Below are 25,379 nucleotides of genomic sequence, written 5' to 3' on the forward strand. Positions count from 1 at the left end.
CTTTAAAAACAAAGCAAAGATGACAGCCTTTTCTATTTCGGCTCCTGGGTCCCAAGTGGCAGCGCTCTCAAGCTCTGTCCCCTCTGCTGAGGTTCCTGGTGTTCCAGATGAGGCTGCTGCTGGCTTTCTGTTTCAAACCTCGATTTTCTGAGAATCTCTCTCTACCCCAGCCAGGAAATGTAACCCATACTGAAGTTTAGCATTTTGGATATCATAAATTCAATTAATTACCTGAAAGCAAAATGAGTGGTTTCCAGGTTTTTTTTCTCCTTCAAACGAAAGCTCTCTTTACTACTTTTTCCCCTCTATTTCTTCCCTTTACTTAAACTTACTAAATTTCATAAAACCAAGCACAGCTTTTGCAACAAGTCCTTGGTGGAGCAACTAGTGAGACAAATAAGAAAAGTAAAAAGATATTGTAACTGAAAATAGGTAAATGTAGGGTTTCCAGGAAAAAAATTCCCTGTTGCATTTTCAAATTACATCTTCAAGACTAAAGACAATAGTTTAAACATAGTCATATAATTCTCAGGCACTAAGGACAGGGTTTTTATGGAGAAGATGAAAAAAGCAGCAGCAAAGATAAGAAAGGAAATCAAAGTCCTCATTCATTCCATTGTATTCGGTTTCAAAAGAGGAATAAAAGAGAAAGAAGCTTACAGTCCAGAATCAAACTTTAAAATATTGTAAATTCAATTTTCATGGCTTTATGAAATGTAAAGATAAAAGAAACAAACAAAAAAGCCCTCAAAACTTTTAACAAGCATTTCTAGCTTAAGGAAATAATAGTTTTTAATGAAGAATGAGCAAATGATCTCTTTTTTATTCTCTTGTGTGAACAATGGACTTGAAAAAATTCCCTACACATTTTGTATGTGTGTTATCAATGTTTTTCTTGAACCTTAAGACTTGACTTCAGCTTTTATTGTTTTGGGTTTTTTTCAGCTTTATTACGACACTAAAACACAAGTATAACTTCAAAGTTGTTTATTAGTAATTGAATTGTCTTTCTGCTGACTAGTAGCAGTGATATATTTTGTTGAATGAGAGAGACCTCAGTTTCAATTTAGTTTCCATTTATATCCATTTCCTTTGTTGAAAACTGAAACAATAAGCCGATAGTAAATTAATTTTGGCTCCTTTCAGCTCTTCCTGTTGTTTTCACTTTTCCTTTCTCTGCTAACAGTTTCAAAATACGAGGCACTATCAAACCATAGATCTTGAATTTCAAAATATTTGCTGTTTTTTTTTTTTAAATTTAAATTGATGTTTGAAATCTATTGCTCTATTGCTCAGCCATGCTGGGGTGAGCTGTTGCCAGCTGCCACACTGGATCTCTTCCCCCACTGCTAAACCATCGGCGAGGACGCGTCTTCTCCCTCTGTCCCAGTTCATCTTCTCTATTTTTAGAAAATAGCTGGCATTTCTGAGTTTCAGTCCTGTTTTATGATGTTGGAGGCCCTGTGACCTGGTGTGTAGGAGCAAGGCCTGGCACGCAGCCTGCTCGCACACGCCCAGGCTGCAGGCAGCAGTCCCGTGAGTGGGGCGTATCGGGATCCTCTCCAGCTTTCTGTCCATAACTACCAGAGGCGAAGCTTCAAAAACTGCCTGGGACCTGTGACCTGCTGCTCTCTGAAGTGTTTTGAGACAAGCAGAATATATACCTAACTTCTGAGGGCTGAACTGAATTCAATTCAGTAGGGACATCTAAACCACAGTACTAATTTGAGTGCCATTTAATTACTCCCAGGCGAGACTTGGTTTCTGCCCCAGGGATTTGGCTTTTGACTGAGGAAGCAACAAGCCATTGGGCAGTGCACTTGCAGCCCCCAGGACTGGATGATGTCATTTATCCCCAGCCCAGTTCAGCCCCACCACAACTGTGTAAGCGCTGCAAGCCTCTGGGTGCTTCATTCTACTGTGGCCCTGTGCAATGTTGCCTCTCAACTGGAGGCAGCTGGTCACTGCAAATGTCATTTGCCTTACTGGATATTATTGTGTGTGCATTCACAGATGTCCATGCAGAGTTAAGAAAACAGTTCCCAACAGAAGAGTCACAGTTACAGCTGCAACTGTGAATGTGGCCATGGAAGCCTGGCCAGGGCCCCAGGAGCTGTAACACAGACAGAAAAGTACAAGACTTGTAGGGTGAAGCCTGTGTCATGGTCAACAACATCAAAAATCTGAGAATATTTTTTCTTTTCTTTCCCTCCAAGGAAGTGTAGATCCTTATATATAAATTAGTGTCCTATGTTTCTCATTTATCTTTCCACCCAAGAGATGGGTTGGGCTGTGCTGCCTGCAGGTTGGGAGCGCTGATCAGACTTTGAAAATTGTCTCATTTTACTCACTGCTTTTAAAAACACCCAAGTATATATTTATATATGTATCCCAGTAGGTGTTATTTCCAATGTCAGTGTACAGGGCTTTTACAAAGTCCACACTTTATAACTTCATAACTTTATAACTTCATGAGAGATGCCACATAGAGAGTCCATAGGAACCACAAGGTTTAATTTTGCTATCTTGTGTAAAGGCTGAGCAAGAAGGACTGAAACACTGATGCAATGGTGATGTAAAATGAAATGGCAGGTCAATGTGAACTAGAGAGCATATTCCCCAACGTGGTAAACCTTCTTTATCTTTAGGTAGCTAATCTGAGATGAACCTGCCATTGCTTGGCTCCATGGAGGCCCAGTTCTACCTAAGGCCACCTAAACTCTTTCTAGGATGAGCTGGGACCACAAGAGGCAAAGTGCTTCTGGTGGAGGCATCAATCTGCCGTGAATTGATTCAGTCCATGGCCTGATCAGTCCCTGATGGAGGCAGGCTGTGTCCTGCAGCACTGCTTTGTCCATGTGCACTCTGGTACCCAGTGGTCCCAGGGGATGTGTTTGCAGAGGTGCAGCATTAGAACAGAGTCACAGGGGTAATTTGGGATGAAAGGGACGTTTTGAGTTCATCTCATCCAACATCTGCTAAAAGCAGGTCTAATCAGCTGGCAGCTATCTCTTCAGTGATCACTATTATGCAGAGGTTTCCATTCCATAGAGCACACCTGACCCCCATTACCTCCAAGAGCAAGATGTGATTGTGATCCAGAGGGATTTTGCATCTTTTATCTCAGGTAATTACAAACCTGTGGTTATTGCCATAGCTGATCACCCAGTTATTTGATTCTACTTATTTATCATTGTACCTCATTTTACAGATGTGGACCTAGGGCACAAGGATGGTATTTGCCAGAGATTACAATCTGTGCAGAGTAAGAAACTGAGTGGTCATCTCTCAGGGCTGCCATCCTCCTTGCTGTCAGCTCTCTGTGCATTCCTGCTATTAGTTATTAATAGCCACCTTGCTATTACAGATCATTTTTTGAAGCAAGGGTCAAAGTAACACGGCACTTCTGAGATGCCAGCTGTGTAATGGGTTCCAGTGCTGAGGCTGAAAGGGGGGGAAAATGAAAAATGCCAACACTGCTGCTGGACATGTGGTAGGCAGCTGCACTAGGGATCATCAAATGAATGATTCTCCTCAGAAAATAGCCCTTCTGACAGTCTAAAATAGGATCCAAATTAAAAAAATCTGGTTCTGGAAATGAGGAAAGGTCCCCATGGTCTTTATTGCTGTCAGTGAGAATTCATATCATAATGATCAAAAACTGCATGAAGGTGAGTATTGCTGTAACTTGTTTAAATTGAAGGCCTAGAAAAATATACTTAAGACACCTGCAATCAATTTCAAATTTGAAATTCAGTTCATACATAAGGAGGGCTTGGGAAGAATTGAAAGGCAAGATAGTATTTTCTTGAAAGACAAGAATGTTTAAATGAGTGGCTCATAAGCATGGCCCTCATATTTTGATCTCACGTCTAGATTTTGGTGAGTAATGCTATTTTGCACCTGATGCTGCATATATATACATATATATGTGTATGTATGCTGTATATGCATACATACATATATATATATGTATGTATGTATGTATGTATATGTATATGGCATGTAGCTAGGAAATGATGAATCACTTCTGTGAAAAACAAAAAAAATACAGTATGGGCCACAGATGTATGCTAGACTAGTTCTGCTACCTAGAGGGATCCAGTTAAGCTCCTTTGCAACCCTTATGTGGATGTCCCACATTGTCAGCCCCCATTCTAGACACTGCTGCATTCCTGCTGGGGCCTGCCAGGCCAGCCAAATTAGGAGTGCAGCAATTTCTCACTTGAGGCAAGGTGCTAATGACACTAATGACATTAACTCATGTGGTCTCAGCTAGTGTGGGGACTAGGGAAAAATGGGCAAGGCCTCAGGATCTGCAAATTCCTGTTGATGCTTCAAAGTGCACATTAAAAAAGGAAAGAATTCTGACTTTTTAGTTTGTAATTTATTTTAATATGTCATTAAAATGTAAAAGGCAAATCTCCCTTTTAAACCTGTAATGTGTAATACCTTGCTCATATAACTTCTGTCTTGAATTCTGAGCAGCCAGTCCTTGAGCTGACATGCACCCATGCTGATGCTCTGATCGCAAAGGCAGCATATTCAGTTTGCAGCAGCAGAAGTTGAAGTTCTGGCTCAAAACTGTGTGAAAGCATATATATAGCATATATATTCCCTTTCTGGTCACAGTGGTGCCACTGGAAAATAACTGAGGAGCTGACAGCCATCATGGCTTTGTATCCACATCAAAGCTTATCCTTAGGCCTTGAGCATACCCCAGGGGGGCTGAACATTTGTTTTTGAATGCTTCACTGAGCTGTATAATTTAGGAACATCAACAACATGTAACTTTAAAACCCAGCAAAAGAAACTCTCACGCTCAGATATAAATGTCCTAAGCCTGCACTCGTGATCTTCCATCTGAGGGTCAGAAAGGATTTTTTATTAAATTGCCTTTCCTCTCAGAGGTCAGACAACATGGATGAATCCTGGAGATGTTTTAAGTCAAGGACATTCTTCCATTGTAGAATGTATCTTCAGCCAAAAGCAAAAACCTATTTCAAGTACTGCTACTTCATCAGAGGTAGGAAGGCAAAATAAACTTCCCAGGAATTAGACAGCAGGCTTTCCATCAGTAGCTCGTGTCACTTTGCCATCAAAACTCTGCTGCTTGTGAACCTTGGACATGATTGCAAATCATTATGTTTGATCTTCTGACAGTTTAAGAAAATGGTCCTTTATGCACACATCAAGTCTCCCATAAGTTAAATCTATATCCCTTTCTGCTCTATAACCTTGGAAAAAAAACAAGCAGAAATAAAAATTAGGGCCCCAGAATATCATGTACAAGATATATCTGGAAATTTGAAACAACTTTGCTCATTCAAATTCATCAGTTTTCATCAGGCCTGGAGTGAGGCTGAGGCTATTTCAGACCAAGCTATCGAAAACATCAAAGTAAAATGTTCTTTTCTTGCAATGAGCTGCAATTAATTTCCTTCCTGCAAGCACAAAGCTTTCAGACATGAGGATATCTCTGGCCATCCCTTATGGGAACAGAATGAGGGAAGGTAGAGGAGAAGCCACTGACAGTGTATATCACCATTGAAGCACAGCCCAGCTCTTAAGTAAAGAGCTGTATCACTGGTAAAAATGAACTGAATGCCATCTCTTCATTTGGGAAAAGGCTTCATGAGTGAAAAGCAGACCATTGCAGAATAAATTGTTTATGGTGCTCCTATTGCATGTAGCTTAAAACTCTTAAAGTGCTACAAGTTGTCTGGATTGAATTACAAAAAAGATTGATTTCTTTTGTTAGACAAAAACTAGAATTGCTTCAGCTCTTTTCAAGATCAGTATTGTTCCAAGTGTCTTCAGTTTTCCTCTCAAACCCATTATTTTCCAGCTTGCCTTACACATTTTGTGTATAGGAGGGATGGGAATGCAGGAGCTGTAGCAGAGCACTGAGGGCTCTGATTCTTGCTCCCACTGCTGCTGCTGCTGCTTTCCTCCTGGTTTTCTTCTATTCTCCTTTCCACTCTTCTCTTTAGCCTACCTGATACTTGCACTTGAAGAGAAGTCCAGTGACATCCTGGTACATTGTCTAATGCTACCATTTAATAGAAATAATGGAAGAGAAGGATTTCCTGACTGCTCCAGCCCCAGGAGATCCTACTTACACCTGAAGAGACTGCTGAGGAGAGGGGCACTGGTCCTTCAACAGCATCCCAGAGCCTTGTCCCCATTGCAGTGACCCCATGTGAGGCTATTTTGTATTTTCTTACAACCCACTCAGGTGCTGCAATCCAGCCTGAAAATCCAAATATCCAAAAGCAGTGTGTTCTGCCATGGCTGCAGTACAGGTGCCCACACCCCTGGGTTAAAGGATGTCACACATTCCTGTGTGACATCCAGGGCTCAGCCTGTGCCACTGGGGCCCTCTCTGCAGCAGGGGCACTGCCTTGTGAGGAATGAGGAGCACTGCAATGTCTGCCAGGCAAGGACACCTAGTGAAATCCTTATTTTTAGAGATGTAGCTGAACAAATCAGTACAGTTATTCCTTTTCCATGTAACCAGGTTTAGTGTGCTAATTTGTGCTCCTGGTGTTTCCATCCTTGCACCACAGGGTGGGGGTCTTTGGGCTGCCAAGGCCCTACACAAGGACCCCCTCCCATTCCTGCAGCAGGTATTTTCTGTTTTGTGGATGCCCAGCTGCTTTGACAGTCCTGCTCTGGCTGGGATTGCCTTTCCCCCTCACCTTTCACAGGCACACAAGGCTGATGCTTTTTGGGTTCTTTTTAAGGCTGCTGCATTGCTATTGCTTCAGTGCTGCTGTGCATGGCAGCTGAGTGCCACTGCTTGGAGAAGAGCCCTTTTCCATGAAGAACAGCACAAACAATGAGCAGTAGGAGCTGGTGGGCTGAGGTGGGTGTCAGCAGAAGCAGGACATGTGTATTGCTTGTAGGAGCAGGGTGTGGGTATTGTTTGTAGCTGGATGGATCAATAGCTGTGCATGTGCTGAAACACAGATGATCTGAGGCTGGCCATGACCTCCAGGATCAGTAAACATAGGGAAACCCAATAATTATCTCAGTCTAATCTGAAATGGATTTGGACTCAGGACCCTTCCCAACAGGGCCTTCATGCATGTTGTGAAGATGCAGTTTTTGTCCCCACTGCCAGGGGCTCTCAGCACAGGCTTCTCTGGTGCCAGGCTGCCCTCCAGCCATCACTGCCAGGCAGCCAAGGGGAAATAACTCTCCCAAAAACAAGAAGGTGTGTGCCAGGGTTGCTGCTGAGGCCTGCCTCTGGCACCCATACCACAGAGGGCTGCAGCATCTGTTACACCCAAATAATGTTCTGAAGGGCTAAATAGATAAATATTGGAGCTGTTGATGAAAGGAAAGAGTGCCAGATGCTTTTGGCTAGCAGAACAGGAATGTGTCCCATTGCCTCAGGTTGAAAAGGCTTTGGATGTTTAGGACTTGCAAAAATTAGAGGGAGGAAGCATTAGTAACAATATCTGACACAGATTTGCCTCATTCATAGACAAATTAACCTTAATCATCCAATTTATAAATCAGCTTTAAGTGAAAGCCCCCCCCCCCCCCCTCACCCCCCACTGCTGCATATTTGGTGGATTAAGTTGTTTGGTTTCAGTGATAAATTAGAAACATCTGCTTCAGCTGACATCCTGGAATGGAGGCGTGCACAGAACATGGCTGGGCTGCTCTCTCTGAGGGGGGATTCTGTGCCAGGCCATGTCCTGCCCACCTCTGGGGCTGAAAGGATCAGGATCAGGGTGTCCCCTCTGCCCCGGGGCCCAGCGGGCTGGGCAGGCCCACGCCTGCTCCTGGGCTGGCTCAGGATGGTCCTGGGGAGGTGGGAGCAGTGCTGAGCATCTCAAGCACTGTGATCTTGGCAGAGCCTTCCTTTTAAGGGTGTCTTGGCAGCTCTTCCATGCAAACAAAGTTGTTTCTGCTATGGGATCATCAAGTTAATGACAAGGAATCCAAAGCTCGTGCCAGAGTCAATGCAGAGGCTGCGCAAGCATTAGCACTGATGGCAGTGAGTGTCCCAGCCATCCCTTCTGATGAAGAAAATGGTCCTAACTAAGGGACAGAGAGGTTTTACAGCCCTGGCCTGGCCTTGCAGAGGTGATACAACTTCCTGATTGCTGAGTCAGGTTGGACATGGCCAAGAGACATCTCATCAAAGTGCTTCACATGGGTGTTTAACTTGTTCAGGAGGTAGGAAAACAATCCTCCTGGCTACAAGTCCTTATCTGCAGGAAGGGAAATCTAGGGCTAAATCCTGTCAGATACAGCAATCCAAATATGCCCTGGGGCATCCCTGGAGCTGCACCCACAGCAGACCCAGCCTGTGCATGTCATTATGTAACACACAGGAAAGGAACGGTGAGGACTGATCTGACCTCAGTTGTGACCTAACTCTCACTACAGGGATTTAATACATGCCCTGTTGGGCTGCAGAAACAGATGTTTTACACACACCATTCAAACATTTTTTTCCCAGCCTTTGGCAATCAAAAGTCTCAGGCAGAAGCCCTGACTCTCAAGGACAGAACATGTCTGCAGAAAGGGAGAATACAAGATAAGCAGTAGTTTCTAGCAGCTCCCGTTCCCAAGGTGCCCTTTTATTTTTTCCTGGGTATTTTCTCTTGGTGAGTTTAAGGATTATGTGCATTTGATAACAAATTGTGTATATCTGTCAGAGGCAGTCACTCCAGCAGGTTCAGAGCAGACTCTCACTGTACAGAACAGGTTTAGGCACCTCCTGGTAGTGCAGGATGCACTGTTCAGGTGTGACACAGTGCAAAGGGATGTGTTTCTGTCTGAGAAGTTCCATGAACAGGAATTTTGAATCAGGACTGAGGTGTGTGGCCTGTCAGTATGGAGACAGCCATCCTAGGCAGCTCTGCAGAGGAAATTCTCAATTCTCCTTAAAAAGCTGAAGGCAGTCTCCAAAGCAGCTTCCAAAACCCCAGTGCAATGTGAGGCTGTGTAACCCATCTGTAAAGCTTAAAATGCAGAGAAATACAGCCCCTTCTCTAGAAAATCAAATAATATTCACTGCACAGCCATGGAGGTCCATGGAGGCCATGCAGCACAGCCCCTCTGAGACCCCAGGGGCCAACCCAGGACAGGGAGTGCCCACTCCCTCTGGGGCTGCAGGAAGGAGGGGAGAGGAAATGACCTGTTTCACAGTTAGCCAGGACTACTGGTCCTGCTCATCCTGCCTAAACTGTTCCCATCTGTCTGACTATTGATGTTACTTGATCTTTGCATTCCCATTTTGGACTTTCAGACACATGGAGAAATTAATGATGATGAAGTTGAGTCAGTAAGGGGAACATTTTTTCTTTATTTTACTTTCCCTTAGGGAAAGAAATGAACATTCCCTTCTTCCAGAAGAGGAGCAGGAGCTGTGATCCAGACACCAGGGGACACAGCTTTATGCAAGCTATTTTGCTGGAGTGCAGGCCATCCTCTTCCCACTCCCAAAATTGCTGCCTCTCTCTGGAATAGTTTCTTGTTGCCCCACATCAAAGCTGGTGCTCAGAAGTCATCTGCAGACACCTAGCACCACTTTCTAGCAGGAATATGAATGGCACAAACAGTAACTTAGGAAAGGACAAAGCAGCCTTGGTCTTTCCACTGGGAAATCAAAGAAGCTGGAGAGTGCCTTCCCTGGCCATTTAAGCAGGCTACAGGATGGCCCATCATCCACTGTAGTTTTGGGACAAAGGGCTGGCCCCTGAGGAACCTCCTGTGAGGAAGCAGTACAGTGGTTTACCCTGGGGAAGCACACAGACACACCAGGGAAATGGAAGGTCTGTGAGAAGGAGGATACCTGTCACAGACATGTTTTATGAAAAATCCTTTCCTTAGGATTTTTTCTCCTGAGAAGCCGAGACGTCTCAGGAACAAAATGTAAACAATGGTTTTCAGCTGCTGAATGCAACAGGTGCATCTGTGATTGGTCTCATGTGGTTGTTTCTAATTAATGGCCAATCACAGTCAGCTGTCCGGACTGTCTCGGTCAGTCACAAGCCTCTGTTATCATTCCTTTTCTATTCTTAGGCAGCCTTCTGATGAAATCCTTTCTTCTATTCTTTTAGTATAGTTGCAATATAATATATATAATAAAATAATAAACCAGCCTTCTGAAACATGGAGTCAACATTCTCATCTCTTCCCTCATGCTGGGACCCCTGTGAACACCATCACAGCTGCCAGGCTGGTTGCTCACAGGAGGAGCCAAGCAAAGATGAGTGGGACTGTGTGGGTTGCTAATGCAGGGCCATGATCGCAGGTTTAGGCCAAAACAGGACAGTCTCTGGGAGATGATTTTCAGAGCACGTCTGTGCAGAGCTGGAACTTACAGAGACTCAAAGGAGCCAATTGCTCTGTAAAATAAATACCAGCATGGTGTCTAGAAGGGGGAATGGATGCAAAGAGTAATCTACATGTTTCTCTGCATTTCCACTGTTAAGTGATAGTGATTAAGGGTTGGAAGTAGCAGATTGGGGTGTGCTGGGGCAGTAAGTTGAATCCCCAGGTGCATTGAGAGGCAGCAGACTGGCGCTGTGCAGGAACATCAGTGCAGGCCTAGCAAGGCTGGCATAACATCAAGTTTTTATGGACTCCTGAAAAGGAAAAAGACTTTTGGTCTTGAGTCGTAACTGCTAGTGAGAATAGCAGATGTATGTTCCAGCACCAAGAGAGTCCCCCTCCAAGAAAAGGGAGCGTTTTCCTGGACAAATCCAGAAGAAAACCAAGTTTCTCTGTTTTTTTCCAAGGGGTAAAAAACCCAGGGGAGGTCTGTCTCTCAGCAGCTCACAAATCACTTTTCCTGTGCTGCAGTGATGGGGCTCCTACGCTGGCCTGGATCCAGTCACAAGGCCACCACAGCAATGGGAAGAGGTGGGGTGAGCAGGCTGGACACTCATCTCTTCAGCTCTGCCTATCCAGCTCCCCTTGCTTTTATAGCAAGTCACTCCCTGTTTTTATTGCACATTTTTTAAACTACATTTCAGGTCCCACCTCAGCTATTAATGCTCTCCCCACTCTCATTTTTTCCTGAAAGAAAAATATCTCTATTGCAGAATGTAGGGAAAAAGAAAAATGAGAGAGAGAGAAAGAAATAAAACAAAGTGCATGAATTACAATACACCCAAAACCCCCATTCCCTTAAGCAAACAGTTCCTTTCCTTAAACCTTCCTTATCCCTTCCCTTAACTTCAGCCTTGGACTCCTGCCAAGGAGATGTTCCTGTTTCTTGCAGGATGTGTGATTTTGGGTTTGGGGTCTCTCCAAAAGAGAAGGGGAGAATGTGAGTTGAAAATAGGATGGGTGGCCTGATGGTGTCCAAACATAATCAACCATCTCCATTAAATTTTTGAGATCTGGCCCCATTTGGGTCTGAGAGACGTGACACTCACATGGATGAGGAAGACAAATGCAGTAGATAGACTGAAGATGAGCCAATACATTTAAGCCAGCACAACATATGGACTATCACATCTCAGCCTAGGAATGATTGCTCCCCACAGGTTTCTACTAGGTTTGCCCAGAGTAAGTGAAACATCCCAGCCAGTGAGACTTTTCCCTTCTTTCCCTCTGGATTATTTTATAACTGTATATCTCTCAATGCCAGGATGTGTTTTCCCATTACTCATACCCTATTCTTCCCCTTTAATAGTGGTCGCCATTATCCTCTGTGATAAGAATTAATTTTATACCGAACAGTTTTGTTCTTCCCAACACCTAAACCTCACAGAAGTGTGTGAACTCCTTGGTCATGTAGCCCTATCCCAGCTCGGAGGTTTAATGAAAATGTAAAGTATCTTTGAAGACTTGAATCAGGTGCTTTGCTGTTCTGCTTTCATCACTTTGGGCTTTCCCTTCTGCATCCAGCATCAGGTGAGTCTCAGACAACCAAAAACAGTTTCACACTGCTTTTCAGAAAATGAAAGCTGAATCCTAATTTATCAACAAAACTGTTTATTTCAGCTTTGGGAAATCAGAGTAATCTAGATTTCAGATTCAGCCCAACAGAGAAATGCAGAGAGGTGCCGTGCACCTTCTACTGTAGAGAGAAGGGAGGAGACATAAACAACCTTTGCTGACTGTTGGCAGCCCTATATCTGTAACCAAAATACAAATCTGCCCAGTGGTTATTTCATTTGCAGCCTTTTTATTCAAGGTAGGACCATGAAGATAAGCCTGAAAAGACTCCAGATTTCTCTGCCAAGGCAATCACTTTGCTGTCCTTTTTGCTAACAGAGAATCCACTTCAGCAGTGAAAATGGAGTTTAACTGTCTTGTATCTGTGACAAGCAAGGTCTCTGAATCAGAAACACTTTCTAAATGACCATTACTTGTGTAAAAAGTTGAAACTTTAGGATTTTGGCTTCCTTGTGAAGTTAAATTTTTCTGGTGAATCTAAATTTTAGTTTCATCATTTGCAAGGTGATCCTTTGGTAACAGGGATGTTATTTGATCATGCAATAACAGTATATGTAATGTTCATACAGCATCTGTTTAAGGACTCTGAAAATCAAGCTCACCAGTGCATGGGACAGAGTTGTGAATGGGCATGTCACAGAGAAATAAGGATATAAGTTTGCTATGTGAATGGGACAGAACTTCTCCTGCAGGCACTCAAACCCAGCCCTCAGAAATGTGGATTTCCATCTACCTCCTCACCTTGCCACTGAGACTGAGCCATGGATAAGTGCAACAGTGGAGATGATGAAGGGCATGAAATAACAAAATATTACCTTCTTTGTTTGCATCCTTCTCTGTCATTGCTGCTGAGCCAGAAGCAGTCCCTTTGGCTGAGATGTTCAGCTTCAGAAACCCTCCTGTCTCCAGTATCAATAAGCAACACAGAGCAGTTTTTACCACCTTTACTCCCACCTACTCACCAGATTGGTGGGGTATTGTGGAGGAAAGACAAAGAATAGGCAAGCATTGAGACAGTCAATACACTTCCCAGTCCCTACACTGAGTAGTTCTCTCCCAGGAGACACCTGATGGAAATGTTCCTAGCTCCACCTTTCCAAAGTTCAGTAAAGATGGAAGCCCCAAAAATGGGATTCCCATTTGGCGCAAACTTAACACAGGGGCTTCAAAGTCAACAGGATTTTGGCATTTCTTCCATGACAGTGGGCAGGCATATCAGCTCCTTCACTTCCAGTTTTGATTTTCTGCACTCTTCTCCCTGCCCTCCCTGCTTTGTGTTCCTCTGCTCTTAAATACATTTCTTACAGTGTGATCCATGGGAACACAGCATTGGAAGCATTGACAGCCCTCCATTCTCACCAGGGTAAATCTGCCCCAGTGGCACAGCTGAAGTTGTCCTAAGCCAGGCAAAAAAGGGGACAGGCACTACAGGAAGGGATTTTCTGCTTCTCAAACCCAGCATGCTATACAACACAACAGTTGTGTGATTTCTGAAGCAGGTTCCTGTTATTAAATTTCCACAGCTTGTACAGCTCCAAGGGCTGTGGGTAATGCTGTGCTCACACCCATATTTTCCTAAAACTCCAGCCTGAAAAGCTTCATCATTTCCTTGCAAATGAGTGGGATGGAGGAATTAGCCCCCAGTGTGACTATCAGGTTTTGGGCAGCCTTACCTCAGCCTTGCCTGGCTAATGGTAACCAGAGACCCAGCAGAAAAAAGGGAGCTTGAAACTGCTAATCCACCGATACTCTCACCTACCCAGCCCAAGGTTGTGATTAATCACTTACACTCAGCATTTCATCAGTATTTAACAACACACAGTCTCTCACCGGCCTACTCCTAGGCACAAAGCACACTGCTGGTAGCATGGAAACACAAAAAGTAAAATGATCTGGAAAAAAACCCAACCAAGCAGAAGAAACACAGCAGCAAAATAACAAATGGATATATTTTCGAGAGTTTAATAAGGTAAATGCAGGAGCTTAACTTTGCAATAGTGCAAGTCTGAAGCAAAACTGTTTATTTGGTATTTATAGATTTTATTGTTTTCTTTGCAAAATAAGTTTCTATGAAACCATAGCAACTGCAGTTAGAGTGAAGATTTGGAATGATGATGGAATCATTCATGAGCAAAAAACCCAAATAATCTCTGGTCTGGGTTGGTGGAAATGTAAGATTAATGCTAGATAGGGAGGAATAATTTAAAAATGTTTTAGGTAATTTAATCACCCTAAACCCTGTGAAAAGTAGACATTTTAAACAATTTTTTTTTTGTCAGAATATTACATCCTTGATTTTTTAAACAATCTGTCTGCTAACTTTCTGATATGCAATAAATGTCCAAGTTTATTACTCATCTCTTACAGGAGAAGATACATAAGCAGATTTCACCGAGACACCACAACAGTCTATTTCTAACAGAATTACATGTATCTCAGAAAAAAATATGCATTTTTCTGAAAGATCTTTCTATTGCATTCCTTTCTCCAAATGCATTTCAGAGAAGTCAGTTCAGGAAAGTAGAATCAGTTACAACTTACCTTCACAGATGAGTAGATGACATCTGATTTTTCAGGGAAAGCACCGTGCTCTGTTTGGGTAGTGTAAGAGTTGTAGATTCAAGCCAGCAGGTAATTTTTGGTGATTCAAAATCCTTTAGAAGAAATTTAAATGCTGAGATGAAAAAAAAAGGTACTTTTTGAAAACCTATCTGAGGCTTGATGCTCTTACAGAGTTTTCTGTCTCTGTCAGCTGAACAAGCTCCTGCTCCTTTCCTTGGCCACCTGCCAACTTTTCTAATTTAAAGCAACTGTGAGCTTGCTGTAAAACTCTTGCTGGAAGGAACTTGTTTTATACCGTGGAGCAAGGAGCAAGCCTGTGCTCCAGACTGATGTGGTGTGACAGAGTCCTAACAGGACTGGGGGCACAGCCTCCCTGAGGTAATGTTATATCATCTTTGGACAGCATCACAGGCTAAGCTGTCTCCTTCTTGGTAAAAGCACAGGAAAGAGGAAAAAAACCAAGCTGCTTTTGGCATATAGTCCCCTCAGCATGGGATTTGGGAGGAGCAGCATCTGCCTCAAAATGCAGGAAGTGACAGCCTCAAATACATGAAGTGCTCAGAGCTCCCAAAGGAACCTCATCCCCACACTGGCCACAAGTCACCAGTCCTTGGCTTTGAGGCTTTGGGCACAGGTCCAGGGGCTTTCTCTACAGGGCAATGCAGGGTGCCCCCAGCACAGGGTGGCTGGGACACCAAGCTGAGGGTCACGGCCAAGCAAAACCACAAATGTCTTGATTTTCAAGAGTTTCCAACTTGATGCTTTGGATAGTTTCAAAATACACTCCTGGCAATGCTCCTTCCTTCTGAGGCACTGTCAATAACAGAGGCAGACACTTGAGTAATAGAGACTTGAAAGACAGAGGTATGGTTTTCAAAAGCATCACTTACTGGGCATGGCTCTGTCCTGCTTTGCTCAAATTGAGATAGTGAAGCATGTAAAGTGTTGTTCATAGAGGAGAGTTGCCTATGCCCATTTTGACTTTCCTTCTCTTTGCAAGGAATTTATTTCAACCAGTTATGGTTGACACACATGGTGTGCATGTATGAACTTAGGGAAAGGTCCCCTTTTGCAAATGTGACTTTTCTCTGCAGAGTAGCTAAAAGCAAACAAACTAATAAACAAATGATAAAATATTGTGATTTGGAGAATTTCAGGCTCTGAGTTTCTCCATGGGTACCATGACAAACTTTTGTTTAAGAAATGAGAGTCCTGAAAAGCCCACCTTAGGCTGTGCTCCAAATCTTCCAGCACTTTGGAAATCCAACTGACCTGCTGATGCTGAGGTGCCCTGAGGCTGATGTGGTTGTTAGTAAGTGACTTCAGTTTTGTAAGCCATATTTTCTTGTGAAACTAATGAAAGTGAAGATGGAAACATTAGACTGAATTTTTCAAAGGTGTTTTATGACACTAAAAGAGAAAATGAATCTTCTGTGAAATACCAAGTCAACATTGGAGTGCCACATGTGACATAGCTAAGAGAGATCTTGTTTGTTTGAATGTTCTAATTTCCCAGGCACTGAAATATTAAGTGTTTTATATTTTGAATAGACAATTTAAAAAGAGTCCTGTGCATTCAAAAATGTGGATAAAATACTGCCCAGTTCTGGGATAAAGGATTTAAGGAAAACCAAACCTTTTTTTTTCTTTCTTCTAATGGATTTTCATTCCAATGCTAGATGGTAATAACCAGGTTATAGAAAACTCTGTTACAAATTCATATGGTACTGTAAAAACTTCAATATAAGATTTTATAAATCTCAATTTTCCCCCAAAGTATTTCTATCAGATTATTTTTATTTTGCTTTGTGGATCTGCTGGTGAACTTAGTTACTGGTGAGCAATAGTGAAAGTAGAAATAACATCCTATCATGTCACTTCAATATTCCTGGTTTGTATCTTACTTTTCACTTTGTGATCCTGCATTTAGCATGTCTTTTTAGGTACTGGCACCTCTGGAAACTTGGCCCTGCATCCTTGTGGGAATCAAACAGAAGTTTTAAAGATTACCCTAAGATTATTGTCCTCATTCCCTCAGTTGATCTCTTTCTAAGATCATGAGAAGCATGGGAAGCATGAGATGGTGCTTCCTCTTAATGATGAGTCTTTCTGGGGAATCAAGGGATGTTGCCCATCACATTGGAAAAAAACAAACAAAAAATGTGTTTTCTAATGGTCTGTGGAGAATTCTGGTGGGAATTAAGAACTTAGGCTTTGCCACTGATTCATACCTATATCTGGGCTGGGAATCTTCCTCAATGCCACTTATTTGCTTGCTTCATACAAATATGACTAAGGCTAAATAGCCATTGGTGAAGTAGTCCATAAGATTAATCACACTAATTTTATAGCATCAATAATTAAAATCAAATATTTATTTTAATATGTTAACATTTTTTGCCCACTAAGTCTACCTGGATAGTTTTCTGTGGTCCACAATGCCAAGTTGAAGAACCAGCTGGAAGTTCCACTCTTAGGTTACAGGGAAGGAGGCTTAAGGGGGAAGATGCAGTTAAAGCTTTGTCAGAGGGACAGGGATGTGAGCCCCAACATAGAAAAAGTCTGAAAAGGGAGAAGTTGAATCCATTTCATTGGCTTACCAGACCTTCCAGACCAGAGGAAGGAGACAAGGCTAAGAGTGAAGGAGAAGTTGCAAAGAGCTCTGCCATCCCTGGAGGATTAAATGTTCAACAGAAAACACAGTTCAATTTTTTTGGAAGATTTTATCTTTATAGGGTTGTTCACTGGTGGTTGTGATAGGCTCATTTTTAATCCCTCTAAAGTTACAATTCTTGGAAACTATTTCACATTTTAACTCTTCACCAGATCACTGATTTTCTGGCTTTTGGCTTTGTTTAGACACAGCTGAGGTAGGATTGAGCTTCCTGCTGCAGCAGCTGAACTAGGAATGGTAACTTGGCATTCATGTCCTCACAGGTACAATGGAACAGCCAACAGAGAGGTTGGGAAAAAAGGAATCAGTCATCTTGGGGAAATTTCAATGGGAAAGCACATGCCCCTGGCTCACCTGTGGGTGCAAGTCTTCACATGGTCCTGTGCGCATGGACATTTGTTGCATAACAGATTGTTGCATCTTGAAGACAAACCTCATGAATGTTTGTAAGAGTTGCATGAGATTACATGTGCTCTAAGGAATAGAGCTGTCACACCCTTGACAAATTGTGGTCCTTAATCCTCTCATGTGGCAAGCAGCTGATAATTTTTCCTGGTTACATCTTTAAGTCCCTTCTCTGAACAAAATGTTTTAAGATGCAGCAGGCTTTAATAAATATAAAGGATGTTTCCAGCACAAGTATCTGAACCAACAATCAAACAAAATCCTTCATCTGTGAACCCCTAAGAAGTTGTTTTGATGGCAGGAAGGAATTATGATGTTGTGGCATTAGAAAGAGAAGTATCCTTTGATGCTGGGATTTGGGATTTCCCGTGCTATGGCTGAAGGCATTCACATCCATTTAGTGCTCAGCTCAGCTGCCAAGATGTGGGTGTGAGGGCTCAGGATTCATCCTGCCCCAGTGCTGAGACAATGAGCAGGTATAAATGGCACAGTGCACTCCAGGAGGTCACAAAGGTGCTAAAACCCAGAAGCCTAACTGTCCCCTCATAGAGAAGATTGGCTTCATCCAGGTAAACAAAAATATGTCATTGTACAGTGGCCCCAAATGACAAGATTTGGCTATTACATAGAAATAAGACGTCAAAGAACATGGAAGTTTTTGCTTAGTTTGATGGGTGAGCATTGAGGGATTTTTCATTGTTGTTGTTTGTTTCTTTCAGTGTGGTTTGAGTTTCTTGGCCTTTACAGCTCCATGGAAGAGGAAGGGATGGGAGCACTGCTTTTGAGGGGTTCTCCTTTTGTGATGAGTCCTGGCACATGTTAAGGGACGCTGCTTTTGGATTGATGAGAAGCTCAGTATGGCCTGGCAATGTGCCTTTGCAGAAGAAATCAGCATGACCAGCAGGTCAGGGGAGCTGATTCTGTCCCTCTCTGTCTGCTCTTGTGAAACCCCACCTGGAACTCTGCATCCAGCTGCAGGGCACAACATACGAAGGAGATGGACCTGCTGGAGTGGGTCCAGAGGAGGCTACAAAGCTGATCAGAGGGATGGAGCATCTCTACTATGAAGGTAGGCTGAGAAAGCTGAGGTTGTTCAGCCTGTAGAAGAGAAGAGTCCAGGGAAACCATATAGCACCTTCCAGTATATAGAGGCCTACAAGAGAGCTAGAGAGGGACTTTCTACAAGATATGTCATGATAAGGCAAGAGAGAATGGCTTTAAACTGACACAGAGGAGGTTTAGATATGATATTAAGGAGAAATCCTTTACTGGAAATGTGTTGAGGCACTGGCACAGCTTGCCCAGAGAAATTGTGGATGCCCCATCCCTGGAGGAGTTGAAAACCAGGCTGGATGTGGTCTGAGCAATCCTGTTCAGTGGGTGGCATCCCTGCCCATGGCAGGGAATTTGAATTAGATGACCTTTAAAGTCCTTTCCAAGCCAGACCATTCTATGATTTCCAGTTGGTTCACCCATCTGGAGATGCTATCCAGTGAATGGCTGAAGGATGGGGATGGATCCATGGGAAGAGCTCATGTCCAGATGGGTGCTGGGGCTGTGCACCTCAGGGAGGCAGCTAGATACTAATGGGTTAACTACATGTGAGATGCAAAGCGCATTTACAACAGGGCCTGTAATTTTTCAAAAAAGTATAATTTATTCTAAGACTAATTTTGCTAGAAAACACAGTCCAAATCTCATTTACTCAGTGAGATTGCCTACCTAAAGATACCTCTGTTCTGCACCTCCATTCAATCATTAGTCACCAATGTAAAGCTAGCATGCTGGGTTTAAATCTTATCTGCTTGGAACAGCTTGGAACAACTCTGGTATACTTACTGTTTTGAAATCAAAGGTTGTTTGTGGCAAGCAGTACAGCACATTAAATTTCTCACCCTCCAGTGAGTCAGATCACCTCAGTGTTAGGGCTTGGAGTCTTAATGGGGCAGAGCATTACAGCTCCATTTCCTCCACTACACATTTGCAATTAAAATTGTAGTTGGAGTTTCACTTCACATGCCCACACGTCCACATGAGTGTTTTTCCACCACACCTCCCCTCCCTTGTGCCTTCAACCACACTTTTCCAGCAGGAGTCTTAAATACCAGAGCCCAGACTTGCAAAGGTTTTGACACCTCAGTCCATCACTGAAAGCCAGTGACATTTAAAAGGCTCCTGAAATGAGTGGGGGCTATTGTAAGCTGAAAATATCTGCAAAAAGCATCTTTGTATAGATCTTCTAGTTAATTTTCTGTTGGTTATTCTGTTTTGCCAAAGCAGAGAGAGTGGCTTTTGTATCAAATGCAGATGCAAGTATTTCTTCTCCCAGACCTGGACATTTGTTTTTCTCAGAAACTGCCAGGGTAACATCACTGGGCACAGGTTCTTCCTCAAAGTTACAACAAGGTCTACCTCCACATTACTTGAGTGGGAGTTAGGATCTCACGTGGGCTGAGGTGAAGCTCCTTCACAAGGTTAGAGATGTTTCATTAAATACCCAGGGTTTTATTTCTCCTGAATCCCCACAAACTGTTCATGATGAAAATAGAAATAAAATACACATCTGTCACTCATGTCCCTTTCAGAGCAGTATTATTATCTTTATCTCATATGTGATTGTACAGATGTACCCTCCAGAGCCACAGCTTCCTCTGCACGAAGTCTCCACTTATCACTCTCCTTTATTTTGGTACATAAAGAGCGAATAAGCTGCCAGTTTATCTTCTACTCATGTTAGCTAGATGGAATGAAAACATGCTTGGTATTCAAGATAGTGCAGCAGTAATGGCTCATATTTATTTCTCTGCTGCCAAGTGCAGTAGAGCAGCAGCAGCTAAAGATAAGCCTGAAAGTAACAGAAACTCATTAAAAATTAGCACATATACTGATTTGGGAGGATTTGGCAACTAAATCCTTCCTCTGATCATTCTGACCAGTTTTCCCTTTCCAGGTGCACTGGGTTTGTACAGGTGAGAAGGCAGGTTTTGCTGGCCCTGGGATGCCAACAGCCAGGCACCTCTGCTATTACTGGGGTTCTCATCTGTGCTCTGCTGACACCAGTGGCGTTCCCACAGCCCTGCTGAACCCCCAGCGCTACCCACCAAAACATTAAATCTTGGGCTTCAATTCAGTTATTGCAAGGTAGAGCAGTTGGCATTGGAGACCACAAAGAGAGACCTTGGCAACCTCCTGTGCTCCTTTTGCTCATCTGTGCCCATTGCCCAGGAGCTAAGGGCACGCACAGAGGTTGTGTTTCTACAAGACTTTCATTTAAAACCCTTATACAAAGAAGGAAGCTGGAACCATACACAAAAATGTTAGCAATATCTCTCTGCTTGCACACATCAGTCTTAATTTACTTTAAATGTTGACACAGATCTATTCATCATTGCAAATGCAAACTATTTAGTTTTGTTCTCTTCTATTTCAAGAGGATAGATCAGGAAAGGATTTTTATCCTATTTTGTACTCCACAGTGCCCTGCATGGTGGTCATAAAGAAAACATTACTGCCTTGAACTACTTCTAGTTTCCTTGTTTTGTTTGTTCTAAGAGAAGCTTATCTGACTCATTATGCTTGGGCTATCTGGAAGCAGTCTGCAGTGTGCTCGCTGAGTGCTTTGACCTTTTCATATTCTGGAGTTGATTGGTTTGGCCATCCATCTTCTTCACTTGTTGAAACCCTCACTTAGCAAAGAAAGGCCAACAGCCAAGTCTGTGTGAAAAATGTGGTGCAAAAGGAATCAATTAAGAACAGGACATATTTCATTGTATTTCCCATAGATATTGATGATTATGCGAAATCTGAAAAGTTGGCTGAGGTGCCTAGGCTTCACAATTGCTGACAAATTATGAGAATATTACAATATTTTGATAAATCTTTTTGGGGAAAATAATAATCTTATGTGATCCCATCACCCCTGTACAAAGCAGTTAATATTCCTGTTTCTCATAATGATCTAACTTCTACTGTTGGTCTCTACGCTTTCTAACTGTCTTGCCATTTCCTTTAATTTAACACAGCTAAAACCAAACTCCATAGTTTCTTTGTCTCTAACCTATCATTTTTACTCCTCTAACCCATTTTTTAACCCCAGGAATGTGAATAGGGGAAAAAAGGTAGAGATAAACTGTTGTCATTCTAGTGCTAGAGTTCTATTGTCATTACATCGCAAAGGTTCCACATTGCTAGAGTTTCATACCTTCTTGATGTTTCTTGCAGACAGCTCCTCCAGGCACTGACTCTGCCTTGTCCTCACAGCAGCCACTGACTCCAGTTCCCCTCAACCAGCCAATCCACTCTTTTATAACACTCTTCTTCTTGGCTACAGGTGTGGCCTGTTAAAATCCAGCCTGCTCCTAATCCTTTATAATTGGCTCAGCTGCAACTCTTTAGGGGGTAAGATTACTTTCTATACCACCTTCATTTACCTATACTGTATCACCCTACAATTCCCCCTTTTTCTTTTAATTACAGAGTTGCAGCATTTCTAGACATACATATTTAAATAAGTTAATGTTATGACACATTCATATATTTCATTCAAATTAATAGCTATACAAGTGTTCAGACAACATATTATAGTACAAATATATATATTTCTGAGTGTTGGTTCAGTTTTGCAGCTTTGCTCAGTTTACAAATTACTTATCTTCAAAATCTTTTATACTCATATTTAACAAACACTAATAGCTGCAATTGATACATTTTACCAATAGTTTAATATTCAAGTCCTGTTTCCCCAAATCCACAGAGTTATATAGTTTAGTCCCGAATCCACAGGGTCATCCCAAATCCACAGGGTCGTATAGTTTAGTATTTCAGTTCTTTTTTTCCAAATCACGTTGGGGTCACCATTGGTTCTCATTATACCACAATGGTTCTATTGTCATTACATTGCAAAGGCTCCATACTGCTAGAGTTTCATACCTCCTTGATGTTTCTTGTAGGCATCTCCTCTAGGCACTAACTCTGCCTTGTCCTCACAGCAGCCAACTCTCTCCAGGTTGAGAGAGTTTTATAACTCTTTTATAACACTCTTCTGATTGGCTACAGCTGTGGCCTGTTAAAATCCAACCTGCTCCTAATCCTTTATAATTGGCTCAGCTGGAACTCTTTAGGAGGTAAGATTACATTCTATACCACCTTCATTTACCTATACTGTATCCCCCCACAATACACATGCTGATACAGAGTTAGGAATTTAATCACAGCCATCAGGAGAGGTTCTCCAGAGTCTGCCCACTCTGCTGTGCCATGTACCTGTTCAGATCTCCCACATTTCCAGCTCCAAACTCCTAAACAAATGCAGGGGGCAGTGCTATGTTTATTTTAACACTAACATTGCTAGTGCTAGGAATGGCTACCAAAGCACATGTGGGAATGAAGATATGCCTTTTCCAAACAAGGACACTGAACATGGGGCTAAAGAGAAAATAAAGCTTCCATTCACTCATTTGTGATCCTTGGATCCACAACTTCTCCACTGCGGTGTGACACAGATGGGTAGAGAATGTCCTTTAGGCATAGCCTGATGGCCAGGCACCCTCCTGAGCAGTAAGAGGTGTAGACTTGAACTCTCTCATGCTCACCTGCATATAAAACTCCCCTGGACAAATGCTATTTAAAAAAGGAGCCAAGTCCATGGATGTGAAGGGATGCATCTATTCTAGAAATATTTTACAAGGAGAGTCCTTCAAAAGTAAAGGAAGTGCAGAGAACACCAACCACTCAAAACTCTCAAAAATATGTTTATGAAAGGCCAAACTCTATTGGCCTTGAGCATTTGTGAAAAAACTCACTGTAAAATAAATTGAAACAACAAAAAAGTGAATTTTTAAGTGTACTTGCAAAACAATTTATGCTGAAATGTTGGCAGACCTGTCCAGACAGAAATGCAGCATTTAGATGAGTCTCAGCACAGTTACCTAGTCTCAAAACTCATGATTAAATTCTAACACTTAGTCACTACAGAAAAAAATTGGAGAAGAAAAGGGTGCATACTTCCAAGAAGGACAGGAATTGTACTGAATTAATGAACTGTGTAATCAGAAAGACAAAAGCATTTAAAAAATTATGCATTTACTTTATCTGTTGAGAGTGGTTCGTATGAATGGCAAAACTGAAAAAAAAAAATCTCCTCCTTGAAGAGGGACAGCTTTTCTACATAATTCAGAAAATGTCCTGCCTTCCAACCCTTCCAATGTGTCCCTTGATCCATGAGTCTCCCAGGCAGAAAGGGCAGCTGCCAAGTGCAGCTCAGAGCTCCTGCCGTGAGACAGACTTTAGAGCTATCTTCAGAACCCAGCAAATATCAGCCTTGCACACGAGGCACCATATGGCTCTCCCTGACTGCACATACAGCTGGCTTGGGTTGGAAGAAAGCATTATCTGACACCCTCCTGCAAATGATTCAAGGGTTACTCCAGGATAAAATGGCAATTGCTAAAGAAAACCGAGCACTGCATATGGATGTGCATGTATATTCATTTCTGCTGTTCCTTCTCTGGCTGCCTGGTAGACGATCCTCCCGGCTGCTAAACTGCTATCAGAGGGTGGCATTTCTTTTTTTAAATGCTCTTCAATTTAATGGAAAGAGGGTTCTTTTCATTTTTAATCGTCACCTTCCTCCAAAACTTAGACAAAACTAATGCAGGAAGGTTGAGGGTTCATTAATTACAGATGGCCCCATTGTACAGAATGGCCTCATTGTACAGCAGTGGAGAAGGATGCAGCCTGTGCTACCAGCAGATACTTAACTAAAAGGATTCAGCATTAAAAATCATTTATGTTTAGCCTCTTTGGAAGGTCTGGAAAGATCCATGCCATTAAACTTCTGTTCATAAAATTTTATTGTCTACAGATACCTTTCCAAGTGAGTAGACTGCTGGCTCTACACATTTCCTGACTTATACAAGTTCTCTGACACTAATGGTAACAAAATATAGCCAGTAACTTTCTGTAATGAAACTTCTGATTCAGAACAAACAAATCACTGCTGTCACAATTAACTTGACTACTTAAAGCTGTTGAGGTAGCATAGCAGCAGTGACCAGAATGAGCAATTTATCTTAAAAAGCCAGAACATTTATTTTTGGTTAGCAGAAAAATCTGTCTATCATGCATTCAGAGATGTAGCAGAAACACCAAAATTTAAGTTAGCAACTTCAACAGGCACAGCTAAAGGTTTTAATGCCTATCTTAAATCCTCAGGCTGTGCTGCCATGGTGGAGATTTACTGCTACCTCCCTGCAACTGAGTGTTGTTACTAACAGGAGGTTGGGGATCAGCTCATGGTGGGCCAAGCATGTATGGTTTCAAACACAGGCATTGGGGAACGAGCTATCACTGGGAACAATCCAAAAGACAGACTGACCTTCTCTGGCAGATCCCTGCTGCCAAGAACAGGGTGTCTGCCCCTCAGCACCCTGTCCTGCTCAGCTCTGTGCTCCTGCTGCTGCTCCTCCCACTCGCTGGACACCTCGCTGGTGGGAGCCCATTGGCCTGGCACTCCCAGCGTGAAGTTAGATCTTTCACCTGCCTAATTAGCAAGCTGAAAGAGTCACTGGAGGACTCAGAGTGCATCAGAGGTGGTGAATGGGCTGTGACAGAGCAGGGAGGGAGTGATGGAGTGATCCCTGCAGCAGGATGCTGTAGGGATGGGCCCACCCATATCAGGCAGCAGGTTAGACCTGGGTGGATGAATATGTTGCCACCCCCTGGCATCACCACCCTCTTCTCTGCAGGCTGCCTAGCCCAGAGCAACTGACAGTGGCCTGTCTATGCTGGGTTGTACAAGATACTG

The sequence above is a fragment of the Melozone crissalis genome, unplaced genomic scaffold (genome assembly GCF_028551555.1).
Source record: "Melozone crissalis strain CALT ecotype California unplaced genomic scaffold, PUWL_Pcris_2 ptg000006l_1, whole genome shotgun sequence".
NCBI lineage: Eukaryota > Metazoa > Chordata > Aves > Passeriformes > Passerellidae > Melozone > Melozone crissalis.